We start from the raw sequence: 14,586 nt of genomic DNA, 5'->3' as shown, positions 1-14,586 counted from the left end.
TGATACATTTGCGCCGACAAATTTGAGCGACGATCCGGGCTTTGATCGAGCCGTACCGTTCCTGATTTGTCTCGCGCCTTCAGATCCTCCTTCACGCTTCGACAAGAAGCAAAATATTAAGCAATCGTTCCGACGGAGCTAAATTACTGCAGGATAAAGAACGAATAGGAAATTTGGATTTCGAAACAAAAGAGAGAGGGGTGCAACACGAGGACTTCCCAGGGGGTCACCAATCCAAGTACTACTCTCGCCCAAACACGCTTAATTTCGAAGTTCTGATGGGATCCGGTGCATCTTCAGATCCTCCTTCACGCTTCGACAAGAAGCAAAATATTAAGCAATCGTTCCGACGGAGCTAAATTACTACAGGATAAAGAACGAATAGGAAATTTGGATTTCGAAACAAAAAAGAGAGGGGTGCAACACGAGGACTTCCCAGGGGGTCACCAATCCAAGTACTACTCTCGCCCAAACACGCTTAATTTTGAAGTTCTGATGGGATCCGGTGCATTAGTGCTGGTATGATCGCACCCGCCATATTCCTTTCGCTTTATTCTTTTAAACTACCCCGTCCTGCGAAGCAGTGTGGCTTTTCTAGACCGAAATTCATTTTAAGCGTCAATTCAAGCATTTTCCTATTATCCTTTTATTTATTTGCTTTCATAATTTTTTTTATATTGATTTGCCCCCTGTTTTTTTCCATCATCCCGCAACTCTAAATTATCATGAAATCAATCATTCACGCTTGCGCTGATACATTTGCGCCGACAAATTTGAGCGACGATTCGGGCTTTGATCGAGCCGTACCGTTCCTGATTTGTCTCGCTTCAGATCCTCCTTCATGCTTCGAGAAGAAGCAAAATATAAAGCAATCGTTCCGAAGGACCTAAATTACTACAGGATAAAGAACGAATAGAAAATTTGAATTTCGAAACAAAAAAGAGAGGGGTGCAACAAGAGGACTTCCCAGGGGGTCACCCATCCTAGTACTACTCTCGCCCAAGCATGCTTAACTTCGGAGTTCTGATGGGATCCGGTGCATTAGTGCTGGTATGATCGCACCCGCCATGTTCCTTTCGCTTTATTCTTTTAAACTACCCCGTCCTGCGAAGCAGTGTGGCTTTTCTAGACCGAAATTCATTTTAAGCGTCAATTCAAGCATTTTCCTATTATCCTTTTATTTATTTGCTTTCATATTTTTTTTTGTTATTGATTTACCCCCGGTTTTTTTCCATCATCCCGCAACTCTAAATTATCATGAAATCAATCCTTCACGCTTGCGCTGATACATTTGCGCCGACAAATTTGAGCGACGATCCGGGCTTTGATCGAGCCGTACCGTTCCTGATTTGTCTCGCACCTTCAGATCCTCCTTCACGCTTCGACAAGAAGCAAAATATTAAGCAATCGTTCCGAATGAGCTAAATTACTACAGGATAAAGAACGAATAGGAAATTTGGATTTCGAAACAAAAAAGAGAGGGGTGCAACACGAGGACTTCCCAGGGGGTCACCAATCCAAGTACTACTCTCGCCCAAACACGCTTAATTTCGAAGTTCTGATGGGATCCGGTGCATTAGTGCTGGTATGATCGCACCCGCCATATTCCTTTCGCTTTATTCTTTTAAACTACCCCGTCCTGCGAAGCAGTGTGGCTTTTCTAGACCGAAATTCATTTTAAGCGTCAATTCAAGCATTTTCCTATTATCCTTTTATTTATTTGCTCTCATAATTTTTTTTATATTGATTTGCCCCCTGTTTTTTTCCATCATCCCGCAACTCTAAATTATCATGAAATCAATCCTTCACGCTTGCGCTGATACATTTGCGCCGACAAATTTGAGCGACGATTCGGGCTTTGATCGAGCCGTACCGTTCCTGATTTGTCTCGCTTCAGATCCGCCTTCATGCTTCGAGAAGAAGCAAAATATAAAGCAATCGTTCCGAAGGACCTAAATTACTACAGGATAAAGAACGAATAGAAAATTTGAATTTCGAAACAAAAAAGAGAGGGGTGCAACAAGAGGACTTCCCAGGGGGTCACCCATCCTAGTACTACTCTCGCCCAAGCATGCTTAACTTCGGAGTTCTGATGGGATCCGGTGCATTAGTGCTGGTATGATCGCACCCGCCATGTTCCTTTCGCTTTATTCTTTTAAACTACCCCGTCCTGCGAAGCAGTGTGGCTTTTCTAGACCGAAATTCATTTTAAGCGTCAATTCAAGTATTTTCCTATTATCCTTTTATTTATTTGCTTTCATATTTTTTTTGTTATTGATTTGCCCCCTGTTTTTTTCCATCATCCCGCAACTCTAAATTATCATGAAATCAATCCTTCACGCTTGCGCTGATACATTTGCGCCGACAAATTTGAGCGACGATCCGGGCTTTGATCGAGCCGTACCGTTCCTGATTTGTCTCGCGCCTTCAGATCCTCCTTCACGCTTCGACAAGAAGCAAAATATTAAGCAATCGTTCCGACGGAGCTAAATTACTACAGGATAAAGAACGAATAGGAAATTTGGATTTCGAAACAAAAAAGAGAGGGGTGCAACACGAGGACTTCCCAGGGGGTCACCAATCCAAGTACTACTCTCGCCCAAACACGCTTAATTTCGAAGTTCTGATGGGATCCGGTGCATTAGTGCTGGTATGATCGCACCCGCCATATTCCTTTCGCTTTATTCTTTTAAACTACCCCGTCCTGCGAAGCAGTGTGGCTTTTCTAGACCGAAATTCATTTTAAGCGTCAATTCAAGCATTTTCCTATTATCCTTTTATTTATTTGCTTTCATAATTTTTTTTATATTGATTTGCCCCCTGTTTTTTTCCATCATCCCGCAACTCTAAATTATCATGAAATCAATCATTCACGCTTGCGCTGATACATTTGCGCCGACAAATTTGAGCGACGATTCGGGCTTTGATCGAGCCGTACCGTTCCTGATTTGTCTCGCTTCAGATCCTCCTTCATGCTTCGAGAAGAAGCAAAATATAAAGCAATCGTTCCGAAGGACCTAAATTACTACAGGATAAAGAACGAATAGAAAATTTGAATTTCGAAACAAAAAAGAGAGGGGTGCAACAAGAGGACTTCCCAGGGGGTCACCCATCCTAGTACTACTCTCGCCCAAGCATGCTTAACTTCGGAGTTCTGATGGGATCCGGTGCATTAGTGCTGGTATGATCGCACCCGCCATGTTCCTTTCGCTTTATTCTTTTAAACTACCCCGTCCTGCGAAGCAGTGTGGCTTTTCTAGACCGAAATTCATTTTAAGCGTCAATTCAAGCATTTTCCTATTATCCTTTTATTTATTTGCTTTCATATTTTTTTTTGTTATTGATTTGCCCCCTGTTTTTTTCCATCATCCCGCAACTCTAAATTATCATGAAATCAATCCTTCACGCTTGCGCTGATACATTTGCGCCGACAAATTTGAGCGACGATCCGGGCTTTGATCGAGCCGTACCGTTCCTGATTTGTCTCGCGCCTTCAGATCCTCCTTCACGCTTCGACAAGAAGCAAAATATTAAGCAATCGTTCCGAATGAGCTAAATTACTACAGGATAAAGAACGAATAGGAAATTTGGATTTCGAAACAAAAAAGAGAGGGGTGCAACACGAGGACTTCCCAGGGGGTCACCAATCCAAGTACTACTCTCGCCCAAACACGCTTAATTTCGATGTTCTGATGGGATCCGGTGCATTAGTGCTGGTATGATCGCACCCGCCATATTCCTTTCGCTTTATTCTTTTAAACTACCCCGTCCTGCGAAGCAGTGTGGCTTTTCTAGACCAAAATTCATTTTAAGCGTCAATTCAAGCATTTTCCTATTATCCTTTTATTTATTTGCTTTCATAATTTTTTTTATATTGATTTGCCCCCTGTTTTTTTCCATTATCCCGCAACTCTAAATTATCATGAAATCAATCCTTCACGCTTGCGCTGATACATTTGCGCCGACAAATTTGAGCGACGATTCGGGCTTTGATCGAGCCGTACCGTTCCTGATTTGTCTCGCTTCAGATCCGCCTTCATGCTTCGAGAAGAAGCAAAATATAAAGCAATCGTTCCGAAGGACCTAAATTACTACAGGATAAAGAACGAATAGAAAATTTGAATTTCGAAACAAAAAAGAGAGGGGTGCAACAAGAGGACTTCCCAGGGGGTCACCCATCCTAGTACTACTCTCGCCCAAGCATGCTTAACTTCGGAGTTCTGATGGGATCCGGTGCATTAGTGCTGGTATGATCGCACCCGCCATGTTCCTTTCGCTTTATTCTTTTAAACTACCCCGTCCTGCGAAGCAGTGTGGCTTTTCTAGACCGAAATTCATTTTAAGCGTCAATTCAAGCATTTTCCTATTATCCTTTTATTTATTTGCTTTCATATTTTTTTTTGTTATTGATTTGCCCCCTGTTTTTTTCCATCATCCCGCAACTCTAAATTATCATGAAATCAATCATTCACGCTTGCGCTGATACATTTGCGCCGACAAATTTGAGCGACGATCCGGGCTTTGATCGAGCCGTACCGTTCCTGATTTGTATCGCGCCTTCAGATCCTCCTTCACGCTTCGACAAGAAGCAAAATATTAAGCAATCGTTCCGACGGAGCTAAATTACTGCAGGATAAAGAACGAATAGGAAATTTGGATTTCGAAACAAAAGAGAGAGGGGTGCAACACGAGGACTTCCCAGGGGGTCACCAATCCAAGTACTACTCTCGCCCAAACACGCTTAATTTCGAAGTTCTGATGGGATCCGGTGCATTAGTGCTGGTATGATCGCACCCGCCATATTCCTTTCGCTTTATTCTTTTAAACTACCCCGTCCTGCGAAGCAGTGTGGCTTTTCTAGATCGAAATTCATTTTAAGCGTCAATTCAAGCATTTTCCTATTATCCTTTTATTTATTTGCTTTCATATTTTTTTTTGTTATTGATTTGCCCCCTGTTTTTTTCCATCATCCCGCAACTCTAAATTATCATGAAATCAATCCTTCACGCTTGCGCTGATACATTTGCGCCGACAAATTTGAGCGACGATCCGGGCTTTGATCGAGCCGTACCGTTCCTGATTTGTCTCGCGCCTTCAGATCCTCCTTCACGCTTCGACAAGAAGCAAAATATTAAGCAATCGTTCCGACGGAGCTAAATTACTACAGGATAAAGAACGAATAGGAAATTTGGATTTCGAAACAAAAAAGAGAGGGGTGCAACAAGAGGACTTCCCAGGGGGTCACCCATCCTAGTACTACTCTCGCCCAAGCATGCTTAACTTCGGAGTTCTGATGGGATCCGGTGCATTAGTGCTGGTATGATCGCACCCGCCATGTTCCTTTCGCTTTATTCTTTTAAACTACCCCGTCCTGCGAAGCAGTGTGGCTTTTCTAGACCGAAATTCATTTTAAGCGTCAATTCAAGCATTTTCCTATTATCCTTTTATTTATTTGCTTTCATATTTTTTTTTGTTATTGATTTGCCCCCTGTTTTTTTCCATCATCCCGCAACTCTAAATTATCATGAAATCAATCCTTCACGCTTGCGCTGATACATTTGCGCCGACAAATTTGAGCGACGATCCGGGCTTTGATCGAGCCGTACCGTTCCTGATTTGTCTCGCGCCTTCAGATCCTCCTTCACGCTTCGACAAGAAGCAAAATATTAAGCAATCGTTCCGACGGAGCTAAATTACTGCAGGATAAAGAACGAATAGGAAATTTGGATTTCGAAACAAAAGAGAGAGGGGTGCAACACGAGGACTTCCCAGGGGGTCACCAATCCAAGTACTACTCTCGCCCAAACACGCTTAATTTCGAAGTTCTGATGGGATCCGGTGCATTAGTGCTGGTATGATCGCACCCGCCATATTCCTTTCGCTTTATTCTTTTAAACTACCCCGTCCTGCGAAGCAGTGTGGCTTTTCTAGATCGAAATTCATTTTAAGCGTCAATTCAAGCATTTTCCTATTATCCTTTTATTTATTTGCTTTCATATTTTTTTTTGTTATTGATTTGCCCCCTGTTTTTTTCCATCATCCCGCAACTCTAAATTATCATGAAATCAATCCTTCACGCTTGCGCTGATACATTTGCGCCGACAAATTTGAGCGACGATCCGGGCTTTGATCGAGCCGTACCGTTCCTGATTTGTCTCGCGCCTTCAGATCCTCCTTCACGCTTCGACAAGAAGCAAAATATTAAGCAATCGTTCCGACGGAGCTAAATTACTACAGGATAAAGAACGAATAGGAAAAATTTGGATTTCGAAACAAAAAAGAGGGGGGTGCAACACGAGGACTTCCCAGGGGGTCACCAATCCAAGTACTACTCTCGCCCAAACACGCTTAATTTCGAAGTTCTGATGGGATCCGGTGCATTAGTGCTGGTATGATCGCACCCGCCATATTCCTTTCGCTTTATTCTTTTAAACTACCCGTCCTGCGAAGCAGTGTGGCTTTTCTAGACCGAAATTCATTTTAAGCGTCAATTCAAGCATTTTCCTATTATCCTTTTATTTATTTGCTCTCATAATTTTTTTTATATTGATTTGCCCCCTGTTTTTTTCCATCATCCCGCAACTGTAAATTATCATGAAATCAATCCTTCACGCTTGCGCTGATACATTTGCGCCGACAAATTTGAGCGACGATTCGGGCTTTGATCGAGCCGTACCGTTCCTGATTTGTCTCGCTTCAGATCCGCCTTCATGCTTCGAGAAGAAGCAAAATATAAAGCAATCGTTCCGAAGGACCTAAATTACTACAGGATAAAGAACGAATAGAAAATTTGAATTTCGAAACAAAAAAGAGAGGGGTGCAACAAGAGGACTTCCCAGGGGGTCACCCATCCTAGTACTACTCTCGCCCAAGCATGCTTAACTTCGGAGTTCTGATGGGATCCGGTGCATTAGTGCTGGTATGATCGCACCCGCCATGTTCCTTTCGCTTTATTCTTTTAAACTACCCCGTCCTGCGAAGCAGTGTGGCTTTTCTAGACCGAAATTCATTTTAAGCGTCAATTCAAGCATTTTCCTATTATCCTTTTATTTATTTGCTTTCATATTTTTTTTGTTATTGATTTGCCCCCTGTTTTTTTCCATCATCCCGCAACTCTAAATTATCATGAAATCAATCCTTCACGCTTGCGCTGATACATTTGCGCCGACAAATTTGAGCGACGATCCGGGCTTTGATCGAGCCGTACCGTTCCTGATTTGTCTCGCGCCTTCAGATCCTCCTTCACGCTTCGACAAGAAGCAAAATATTAAGCAATCGTTCCGACGGAGCTAAATTACTACAGGATAAAGAACGAATAGGAAATTTGGATTTCGAAACAAAAAAGAGAGGGGTGCAACACGAGGACTTCCCAGGGGGTCACCAATCCAAGTACTACTCTCGCCCAAACACGCTTAATTTCGAAGTTCTGATGGGATCCGGTGCATTAGTGCTGGTATGATCGCACCCACCATATTCCTTTCGCTTTATTCTTTTAAACTACCCCGTCCTGCGAAGCAGTGTGGCTTTTCTAGACCGAAATTCATTTTAAGCGTCAATTCAAGCATTTTCCTATTATCCTTTTATTTATTTGCTTTCATATTTTTTTTTGTTATTGATTTGCCCCCTGTTTTTTTCCATCATCCCACAACTCTAAATTATCATGAAATCAATCCTTCACGCTTGCGCTGATACATTTGCGCCGACAAATTTGAGCGACGATCCGGGCTTTGATCGAGCCGTACCGTTCCTGATTTGTCTCGCGCCTTCATATCCTCCTTCACGCTTCGACAAGAAGCAAAATATTAAGCAATCGTTCCGACGGAGCTAAATTACTACAGGATAAAGAACGAATAGGAAAAATTTGGATTTCGAAACAAAAAAGAGGGGGGTGCAACACGAGGACTTCCCAGGGGGTCACCAATCCAAGTACTACTCTCGCCCAAACACGCTTAATTTCGAAGTTCTGATGGGATCCGGTGCATTAGTGCTGGTATGATCGCACCCGCCATATTCCTTTCGCTTTATTCTTTTAAACTACCCGTCCTGCGAAGCAGTGTGGCTTTTCTAGACCGAAATTCATTTTAAGCGTCAATTCAAGCATTTTCCTATTATCCTTTTATTTATTTGCTCTCATAATTTTTTTTATATTGATTTGCCCCCTGTTTTTTTCCATCATCCCGCAACTGTAAATTATCATGAAATCAATCCTTCACGCTTGCGCTGATACATTTGCGCCGACAAATTTGAGCGACGATTCGGGCTTTGATCGAGCCGTACCGTTCCTGATTTGTCTCGCTTCAGATCCGCCTTCATGCTTCGAGAAGAAGCAAAATATAAAGCAATCGTTCCGAAGGACCTAAATTACTACAGGATAAAGAACGAATAGAAAATTTGAATTTCGAAACAAAAAAGAGAGGGGTGCAACAAGAGGACTTCCCAGGGGGTCACCCATCCTAGTACTACTCTCGCCCAAGCATGCTTAACTTCGGAGTTCTGATGGGATCCGGTGCATTAGTGCTGGTATGATCGCACCCGCCATGTTCCTTTCGCTTTATTCTTTTAAACTACCCCGTCCTGCGAAGCAGTGTGGCTTTTCTAGACCGAAATTCATTTTAAGCGTCAATTCAAGCATTTTCCTATTATCCTTTTATTTATTTGCTTTCATATTTTTTTTGTTATTGATTTGCCCCCTGTTTTTTTCCATCATCCCGCAACTCTAAATTATCATGAAATCAATCCTTCACGCTTGCGCTGATACATTTGCGCCGACAAATTTGAGCGACGATCCGGGCTTTGATCGAGCCGTACCGTTCCTGATTTGTCTCGCGCCTTCAAATCCTCCTTCACGCTTCGACAAGAAGCAAAATATTAAGCAATCGTTCCGACGGAGCTAAATTACTACAGGATAAAGAACGAATAGGAAATTTGGATTTCGAAACAAAAAAGAGAGGGGTGCAACACGAGGACTTCCCAGGGGGTCACCAATCCAAGTACTACTCTCGCCCAAACACGCTTAATTTTGAAGTTCTGATGGGATCCGGTGCATTAGTGCTGGTATGATCGCACCCGCCATATTCCTTTCGCTTTATTCTTTTAAACTACCCCGTCCTGCGAAGCAGTGTGGCTTTTCTAGACCGAAATTCATTTTAAGCGTCAATTCAAGCATTTTCCTATTATCCTTTTATTTATTTGCTTTCATAATTTTTTTTATATTGATTTGCCCCCTGTTTTTTTCCATCATCCCGCAACTCTAAATTATCATGAAATCAATCATTCACGCTTTCGCTGATACATTTGCGCCGACAAATTTGAGCGACGATTCGGGCTTTGATCGAGCCGTACCGTTCCTGATTTGTCTCGCTTCAGATCCTCCTTCATGCTTCGAGAAGAAGCAAAATATAAAGCAATCGTTCCGAAGGACCTAAATTACTACAGGATAAAGAACGAATAGAAAATTTGAATTTCGAAACAAAAAAGAGAGGGGTGCAACAAGAGGACTTCCCAGGGGGTCACCCATCCTAGTACTACTCTCGCCCAAGCATGCTTAACTTCGGAGTTCTGATGGGATCCGGTGCATTAGTGCTGGTATGATCGCACCCGCCATGTTCCTTTCGCTTTATTCTTTTAAACTACCCCGTCCTGCGAAGCAGTGTGGCTTTTCTAGACCGAAATTCATTTTAAGCGTCAATTCAAGCATTTTCCTATTATCCTTTTATTTATTTGCTTTCATATTTTTTTTTGTTATTGATTTACCCCCGGTTTTTTTCCATCATCCCGCAACTCTAAATTATCATGAAATCAATCCTTCACGCTTGCGCTGATACATTTGCGCCGACAAATTTGAGCGACGATCCGGGCTTTGATCGAGCCGTACCGTTCCTGATTTGTCTCGCACCTTCAGATCCTCCTTCACGCTTCGACAAGAAGCAAAATATTAAGCAATCGTTCCGAATGAGCTAAATTACTACAGGATAAAGAACGAATAGGAAATTTGGATTTCGAAACAAAAAAGAGAGGGGTGCAACACGAGGACTTCCCAGGGGGTCACCAATCCAAGTACTACTCTCGCCCAAACACGCTTAATTTCGAAGTTCTGATGGGATCCGGTGCATTAGTGCTGGTATGATCGCACCCGCCATATTCCTTTCGCTTTATTCTTTTAAACTACCCCGTCCTGCGAAGCAGTGTGGCTTTTCTAGACCGAAATTCATTTTAAGCGTCAATTCAAGCATTTTCCTATTATCCTTTTATTTATTTGCTCTCATAATTTTTTTTATATTGATTTGCCCCCTGTTTTTTTCCATCATCCCGCAACTCTAAATTATCATGAAATCAATCCTTCACGCTTGCGCTGATACATTTGCGCCGACAAATTTGAGCGACGATTCGGGCTTTGATCGAGCCGTACCGTTCCTGATTTGTCTCGCTTCAGATCCGCCTTCATGCTTCGAGAAGAAGCAAAATATAAAGCAATCGTTCCGAAGGACCTAAATTACTACAGGATAAAGAACGAATAGAAAATTTGAATTTCGAAACAAAAAAGAGAGGGGTGCAACAAGAGGACTTCCCAGGGGGTCACCCATCCTAGTACTACTCTCGCCCAAGCATGCTTAACTTCGGAGTTCTGATGGGATCCGGTGCATTAGTGCTGGTATGATCGCACCCGCCATGTTCCTTTCGCTTTATTCTTTTAAACTACCCCGTCCTGCGAAGCAGTGTGGCTTTTCTAGACCGAAATTCATTTTAAGCGTCAATTCAAGTATTTTCCTATTATCCTTTTATTTATTTGCTTTCATATTTTTTTTGTTATTGATTTGCCCCCTGTTTTTTTCCATCATCCCGCAACTCTAAATTATCATGAAATCAATCCTTCACGCTTGCGCTGATACATTTGCGCCGACAAATTTGAGCGACGATCCGGGCTTTGATCGAGCCGTACCGTTCCTGATTTGTCTCGCGCCTTCAGATCCTCCTTCACGCTTCGACAAGAAGCAAAATATTAAGCAATCGTTCCGACGGAGCTAAATTACTACAGGATAAAGAACGAATAGGAAATTTGGATTTCGAAACAAAAAAGAGAGGGGTGCAACACGAGGACTTCCCAGGGGGTCACCAATCCAAGTACTACTCTCGCCCAAACACGCTTAATTTCGAAGTTCTGATGGGATCCGGTGCATTAGTGCTGGTATGATCGCACCCGCCATATTCCTTTCGCTTTATTCTTTTAAACTACCCCGTCCTGCGAAGCAGTGTGGCTTTTCTAGACCGAAATTCATTTTAAGCGTCAATTCAAGCATTTTCCTATTATCCTTTTATTTATTTGCTTTCATAATTTTTTTTATATTGATTTGCCCCCTGTTTTTTTCCATCATCCCGCAACTCTAAATTATCATGAAATCAATCATTCACGCTTGCGCTGATACATTTGCGCCGACAAATTTGAGCGACGATTCGGGCTTTGATCGAGCCGTACCGTTCCTGATTTGTCTCGCTTCAGATCCTCCTTCATGCTTCGAGAAGAAGCAAAATATAAAGCAATCGTTCCGAAGGACCTAAATTACTACAGGATAAAGAACGAATAGAAAATTTGAATTTCGAAACAAAAAAGAGAGGGGTGCAACAAGAGGACTTCCCAGGGGGTCACCCATCCTAGTACTACTCTCGCCCAAGCATGCTTAACTTCGGAGTTCTGATGGGATCCGGTGCATTAGTGCTGGTATGATCGCACCCGCCATGTTCCTTTCGCTTTATTCTTTTAAACTACCCCGTCCTGCGAAGCAGTGTGGCTTTTCTAGACCGAAATTCATTTTAAGCGTCAATTCAAGCATTTTCCTATTATCCTTTTATTTATTTGCTTTCATATTTTTTTTTGTTATTGATTTGCCCCCTGTTTTTTTCCATCATCCCGCAACTCTAAATTATCATGAAATCAATCCTTCACGCTTGCGCTGATACATTTGCGCCGACAAATTTGAGCGACGATCCGGGCTTTGATCGAGCCGTACCGTTCCTGATTTGTCTCGCGCCTTCAGATCCTCCTTCACGCTTCGACAAGAAGCAAAATATTAAGCAATCGTTCCGAATGAGCTAAATTACTACAGGATAAAGAACGAATAGGAAATTTGGATTTCGAAACAAAAAAGAGAGGGGTGCAACACGAGGACTTCCCAGGGGGTCACCAATCCAAGTACTACTCTCGCCCAAACACGCTTAATTTCGATGTTCTGATGGGATCCGGTGCATTAGTGCTGGTATGATCGCACCCGCCATATTCCTTTCGCTTTATTCTTTTAAACTACCCCGTCCTGCGAAGCAGTGTGGCTTTTCTAGACCAAAATTCATTTTAAGCGTCAATTCAAGCATTTTCCTATTATCCTTTTATTTATTTGCTTTCATAATTTTTTTTATATTGATTTGCCCCCTGTTTTTTTCCATTATCCCGCAACTCTAAATTATCATGAAATCAATCCTTCACGCTTGCGCTGATACATTTGCGCCGACAAATTTGAGCGACGATTCGGGCTTTGATCGAGCCGTACCGTTCCTGATTTGTCTCGCTTCAGATCCGCCTTCATGCTTCGAGAAGAAGCAAAATATAAAGCAATCGTTCCGAAGGACCTAAATTACTACAGGATAAAGAACGAATAGAAAATTTGAATTTCGAAACAAAAAAGAGAGGGGTGCAACAAGAGGACTTCCCAGGGGGTCACCCATCCTAGTACTACTCTCGCCCAAGCATGCTTAACTTCGGAGTTCTGATGGGATCCGGTGCATTAGTGCTGGTATGATCGCACCCGCCATGTTCCTTTCGCTTTATTCTTTTAAACTACCCCGTCCTGCGAAGCAGTGTGGCTTTTCTAGACCGAAATTCATTTTAAGCGTCAATTCAAGCATTTTCCTATTATCCTTTTATTTATTTGCTTTCATATTTTTTTTTGTTATTGATTTGCCCCCTGTTTTTTTCCATCATCCCGCAACTCTAAATTATCATGAAATCAATCATTCACGCTTGCGCTGATACATTTGCGCCGACAAATTTGAGCGACGATCCGGGCTTTGATCGAGCCGTACCGTTCCTGATTTGTATCGCGCCTTCAGATCCTCCTTCACGCTTCGACAAGAAGCAAAATATTAAGCAATCGTTCCGACGGAGCTAAATTACTGCAGGATAAAGAACGAATAGGAAATTTGGATTTCGAAACAAAAGAGAGAGGGGTGCAACACGAGGACTTCCCAGGGGGTCACCAATCCAAGTACTACTCTCGCCCAAACACGCTTAATTTCGAAGTTCTGATGGGATCCGGTGCATTAGTGCTGGTATGATCGCACCCGCCATATTCCTTTCGCTTTATTCTTTTAAACTACCCCGTCCTGCGAAGCAGTGTGGCTTTTCTAGATCGAAATTCATTTTAAGCGTCAATTCAAGCATTTTCCTATTATCCTTTTATTTATTTGCTTTCATATTTTTTTTTGTTATTGATTTGCCCCCTGTTTTTTTCCATCATCCCGCAACTCTAAATTATCATGAAATCAATCCTTCACGCTTGCGCTGATACATTTGCGCCGACAAATTTGAGCGACGATCCGGGCTTTGATCGAGCCGTACCGTTCCTGATTTGTCTCGCGCCTTCAGATCCTCCTTCACGCTTCGACAAGAAGCAAAATATTAAGCAATCGTTCCGACGGAGCTAAATTACTACAGGATAAAGAACGAATAGGAAATTTGGATTTCGAAACAAAAAAGAGAGGGGTGCAACAAGAGGACTTCCCAGGGGGTCACCCATCCTAGTACTACTCTCGCCCAAGCATGCTTAACTTCGGAGTTCTGATGGGATCCGGTGCATTAGTGCTGGTATGATCGCACCCGCCATGTTCCTTTCGCTTTATTCTTTTAAACTACCCCGTCCTGCGAAGCAGTGTGGCTTTTCTAGACCGAAATTCATTTTAAGCGTCAATTCAAGCATTTTCCTATTATCCTTTTATTTATTTGCTTTCATATTTTTTTTTGTTATTGATTTGCCCCCTGTTTTTTTCCATCATCCCGCAACTCTAAATTATCATGAAATCAATCCTTCACGCTTGCGCTGATACATTTGCGCCGACAAATTTGAGCGACGATCCGGGCTTTGATCGAGCCGTACCGTTCCTGATTTGTCTCGCGCCTTCAGATCCTCCTTCACGCTTCGACAAGAAGCAAAATATTAAGCAATCGTTCCGACGGAGCTAAATTACTGCAGGATAAAGAACGAATAGGAAATTTGGATTTCGAAACAAAAGAGAGAGGGGTGCAACACGAGGACTTCCCAGGGGGTCACCAATCCAAGTACTACTCTCGCCCAAACACGCTTAATTTCGAAGTTCTGATGGGATCCGGTGCATTAGTGCTGGTATGATCGCACCCGCCATATTCCTTTCGCTTTATTCTTTTAAACTACCCCGTCCTGCGAAGCAGTGTGGCTTTTCTAGATCGAAATTCATTTTAAGCGTCAATTCAAGCATTTTCCTATTATCCTTTTATTTATTTGCTTTCATATTTTTTTTTGTTATTGATTTGCCCCCTGTTTTTTTCCATCATCCCGCAACTCT

The 14,586-nt window shown here is 42.5% G+C and overlaps 27 non-coding genes across 27 annotated transcripts; all 27 read right to left on the bottom strand.

Moving 5' to 3' along the window:
- Positions 1–414: 414 nt before the first annotated feature.
- On the bottom strand, positions 415–533 carry LOC140024009 (5S ribosomal RNA). Its single transcript, XR_011827976.1, has one exon. It is a non-coding gene; the product is annotated as a 5S ribosomal RNA (ribosomal RNA).
- A 412-nt stretch (positions 534–945) lies between these two features.
- On the bottom strand, positions 946–1,064 carry LOC140031744 (5S ribosomal RNA). The gene has a single exon (XR_011835667.1). It is a non-coding gene; the product is annotated as a 5S ribosomal RNA (ribosomal RNA).
- A 416-nt stretch (positions 1,065–1,480) lies between these two features.
- LOC140022271 (5S ribosomal RNA) lies at positions 1,481–1,599 on the bottom strand. Its single transcript, XR_011826253.1, has one exon. It is a non-coding gene; the product is annotated as a 5S ribosomal RNA (ribosomal RNA).
- Positions 1,600–2,011: 412 nt separating this feature from the next.
- On the bottom strand, positions 2,012–2,130 carry LOC140031743 (5S ribosomal RNA). Its single transcript, XR_011835666.1, has one exon. It is a non-coding gene; the product is annotated as a 5S ribosomal RNA (ribosomal RNA).
- Positions 2,131–2,545: 415 nt separating this feature from the next.
- LOC140022270 (5S ribosomal RNA) lies at positions 2,546–2,664 on the bottom strand. Its single transcript, XR_011826252.1, has one exon. It is a non-coding gene; the product is annotated as a 5S ribosomal RNA (ribosomal RNA).
- A 412-nt stretch (positions 2,665–3,076) lies between these two features.
- LOC140031742 (5S ribosomal RNA) lies at positions 3,077–3,195 on the bottom strand. Its single transcript, XR_011835665.1, has one exon. It is a non-coding gene; the product is annotated as a 5S ribosomal RNA (ribosomal RNA).
- A 416-nt stretch (positions 3,196–3,611) lies between these two features.
- Positions 3,612–3,730, bottom strand: LOC140024532 (5S ribosomal RNA). The gene has a single exon (XR_011828506.1). It is a non-coding gene; the product is annotated as a 5S ribosomal RNA (ribosomal RNA).
- A 412-nt stretch (positions 3,731–4,142) lies between these two features.
- LOC140031741 (5S ribosomal RNA) lies at positions 4,143–4,261 on the bottom strand. The gene has a single exon (XR_011835664.1). It is a non-coding gene; the product is annotated as a 5S ribosomal RNA (ribosomal RNA).
- Positions 4,262–4,677: 416 nt separating this feature from the next.
- LOC140022269 (5S ribosomal RNA) lies at positions 4,678–4,796 on the bottom strand. Its single transcript, XR_011826251.1, has one exon. It is a non-coding gene; the product is annotated as a 5S ribosomal RNA (ribosomal RNA).
- Positions 4,797–5,212: 416 nt separating this feature from the next.
- LOC140031739 (5S ribosomal RNA) lies at positions 5,213–5,331 on the bottom strand. Its single transcript, XR_011835662.1, has one exon. It is a non-coding gene; the product is annotated as a 5S ribosomal RNA (ribosomal RNA).
- A 416-nt stretch (positions 5,332–5,747) lies between these two features.
- LOC140022268 (5S ribosomal RNA) lies at positions 5,748–5,866 on the bottom strand. The gene has a single exon (XR_011826250.1). It is a non-coding gene; the product is annotated as a 5S ribosomal RNA (ribosomal RNA).
- Positions 5,867–6,284: 418 nt separating this feature from the next.
- On the bottom strand, positions 6,285–6,403 carry LOC140022267 (5S ribosomal RNA). Its single transcript, XR_011826249.1, has one exon. It is a non-coding gene; the product is annotated as a 5S ribosomal RNA (ribosomal RNA).
- Positions 6,404–6,814: 411 nt separating this feature from the next.
- LOC140031738 (5S ribosomal RNA) lies at positions 6,815–6,933 on the bottom strand. The gene has a single exon (XR_011835661.1). It is a non-coding gene; the product is annotated as a 5S ribosomal RNA (ribosomal RNA).
- Positions 6,934–7,348: 415 nt separating this feature from the next.
- Positions 7,349–7,467, bottom strand: LOC140022265 (5S ribosomal RNA). Its single transcript, XR_011826247.1, has one exon. It is a non-coding gene; the product is annotated as a 5S ribosomal RNA (ribosomal RNA).
- Positions 7,468–7,885: 418 nt separating this feature from the next.
- LOC140022264 (5S ribosomal RNA) lies at positions 7,886–8,004 on the bottom strand. The gene has a single exon (XR_011826246.1). It is a non-coding gene; the product is annotated as a 5S ribosomal RNA (ribosomal RNA).
- Positions 8,005–8,415: 411 nt separating this feature from the next.
- LOC140031737 (5S ribosomal RNA) lies at positions 8,416–8,534 on the bottom strand. The gene has a single exon (XR_011835660.1). It is a non-coding gene; the product is annotated as a 5S ribosomal RNA (ribosomal RNA).
- Positions 8,535–8,949: 415 nt separating this feature from the next.
- LOC140024008 (5S ribosomal RNA) lies at positions 8,950–9,068 on the bottom strand. The gene has a single exon (XR_011827975.1). It is a non-coding gene; the product is annotated as a 5S ribosomal RNA (ribosomal RNA).
- A 412-nt stretch (positions 9,069–9,480) lies between these two features.
- LOC140031736 (5S ribosomal RNA) lies at positions 9,481–9,599 on the bottom strand. The gene has a single exon (XR_011835659.1). It is a non-coding gene; the product is annotated as a 5S ribosomal RNA (ribosomal RNA).
- A 416-nt stretch (positions 9,600–10,015) lies between these two features.
- LOC140022263 (5S ribosomal RNA) lies at positions 10,016–10,134 on the bottom strand. The gene has a single exon (XR_011826245.1). It is a non-coding gene; the product is annotated as a 5S ribosomal RNA (ribosomal RNA).
- Positions 10,135–10,546: 412 nt separating this feature from the next.
- On the bottom strand, positions 10,547–10,665 carry LOC140031735 (5S ribosomal RNA). The gene has a single exon (XR_011835658.1). It is a non-coding gene; the product is annotated as a 5S ribosomal RNA (ribosomal RNA).
- A 415-nt stretch (positions 10,666–11,080) lies between these two features.
- On the bottom strand, positions 11,081–11,199 carry LOC140022262 (5S ribosomal RNA). Its single transcript, XR_011826244.1, has one exon. It is a non-coding gene; the product is annotated as a 5S ribosomal RNA (ribosomal RNA).
- A 412-nt stretch (positions 11,200–11,611) lies between these two features.
- Positions 11,612–11,730, bottom strand: LOC140031734 (5S ribosomal RNA). The gene has a single exon (XR_011835657.1). It is a non-coding gene; the product is annotated as a 5S ribosomal RNA (ribosomal RNA).
- A 416-nt stretch (positions 11,731–12,146) lies between these two features.
- On the bottom strand, positions 12,147–12,265 carry LOC140024531 (5S ribosomal RNA). The gene has a single exon (XR_011828505.1). It is a non-coding gene; the product is annotated as a 5S ribosomal RNA (ribosomal RNA).
- A 412-nt stretch (positions 12,266–12,677) lies between these two features.
- On the bottom strand, positions 12,678–12,796 carry LOC140031733 (5S ribosomal RNA). The gene has a single exon (XR_011835656.1). It is a non-coding gene; the product is annotated as a 5S ribosomal RNA (ribosomal RNA).
- Positions 12,797–13,212: 416 nt separating this feature from the next.
- Positions 13,213–13,331, bottom strand: LOC140022261 (5S ribosomal RNA). Its single transcript, XR_011826243.1, has one exon. It is a non-coding gene; the product is annotated as a 5S ribosomal RNA (ribosomal RNA).
- A 416-nt stretch (positions 13,332–13,747) lies between these two features.
- Positions 13,748–13,866, bottom strand: LOC140031732 (5S ribosomal RNA). The gene has a single exon (XR_011835655.1). It is a non-coding gene; the product is annotated as a 5S ribosomal RNA (ribosomal RNA).
- Positions 13,867–14,282: 416 nt separating this feature from the next.
- LOC140022260 (5S ribosomal RNA) lies at positions 14,283–14,401 on the bottom strand. Its single transcript, XR_011826242.1, has one exon. It is a non-coding gene; the product is annotated as a 5S ribosomal RNA (ribosomal RNA).
- Positions 14,402–14,586: the final 185 nt, after the last annotated feature.

The sequence above is a fragment of the Coffea arabica genome, chromosome 11e (genome assembly GCF_036785885.1).
Source record: "Coffea arabica cultivar ET-39 chromosome 11e, Coffea Arabica ET-39 HiFi, whole genome shotgun sequence".
Lineage (NCBI taxonomy): Eukaryota > Viridiplantae > Streptophyta > Magnoliopsida > Gentianales > Rubiaceae > Coffea > Coffea arabica.
This window is presented reverse-complemented; position numbering and strand designations above follow the sequence as displayed.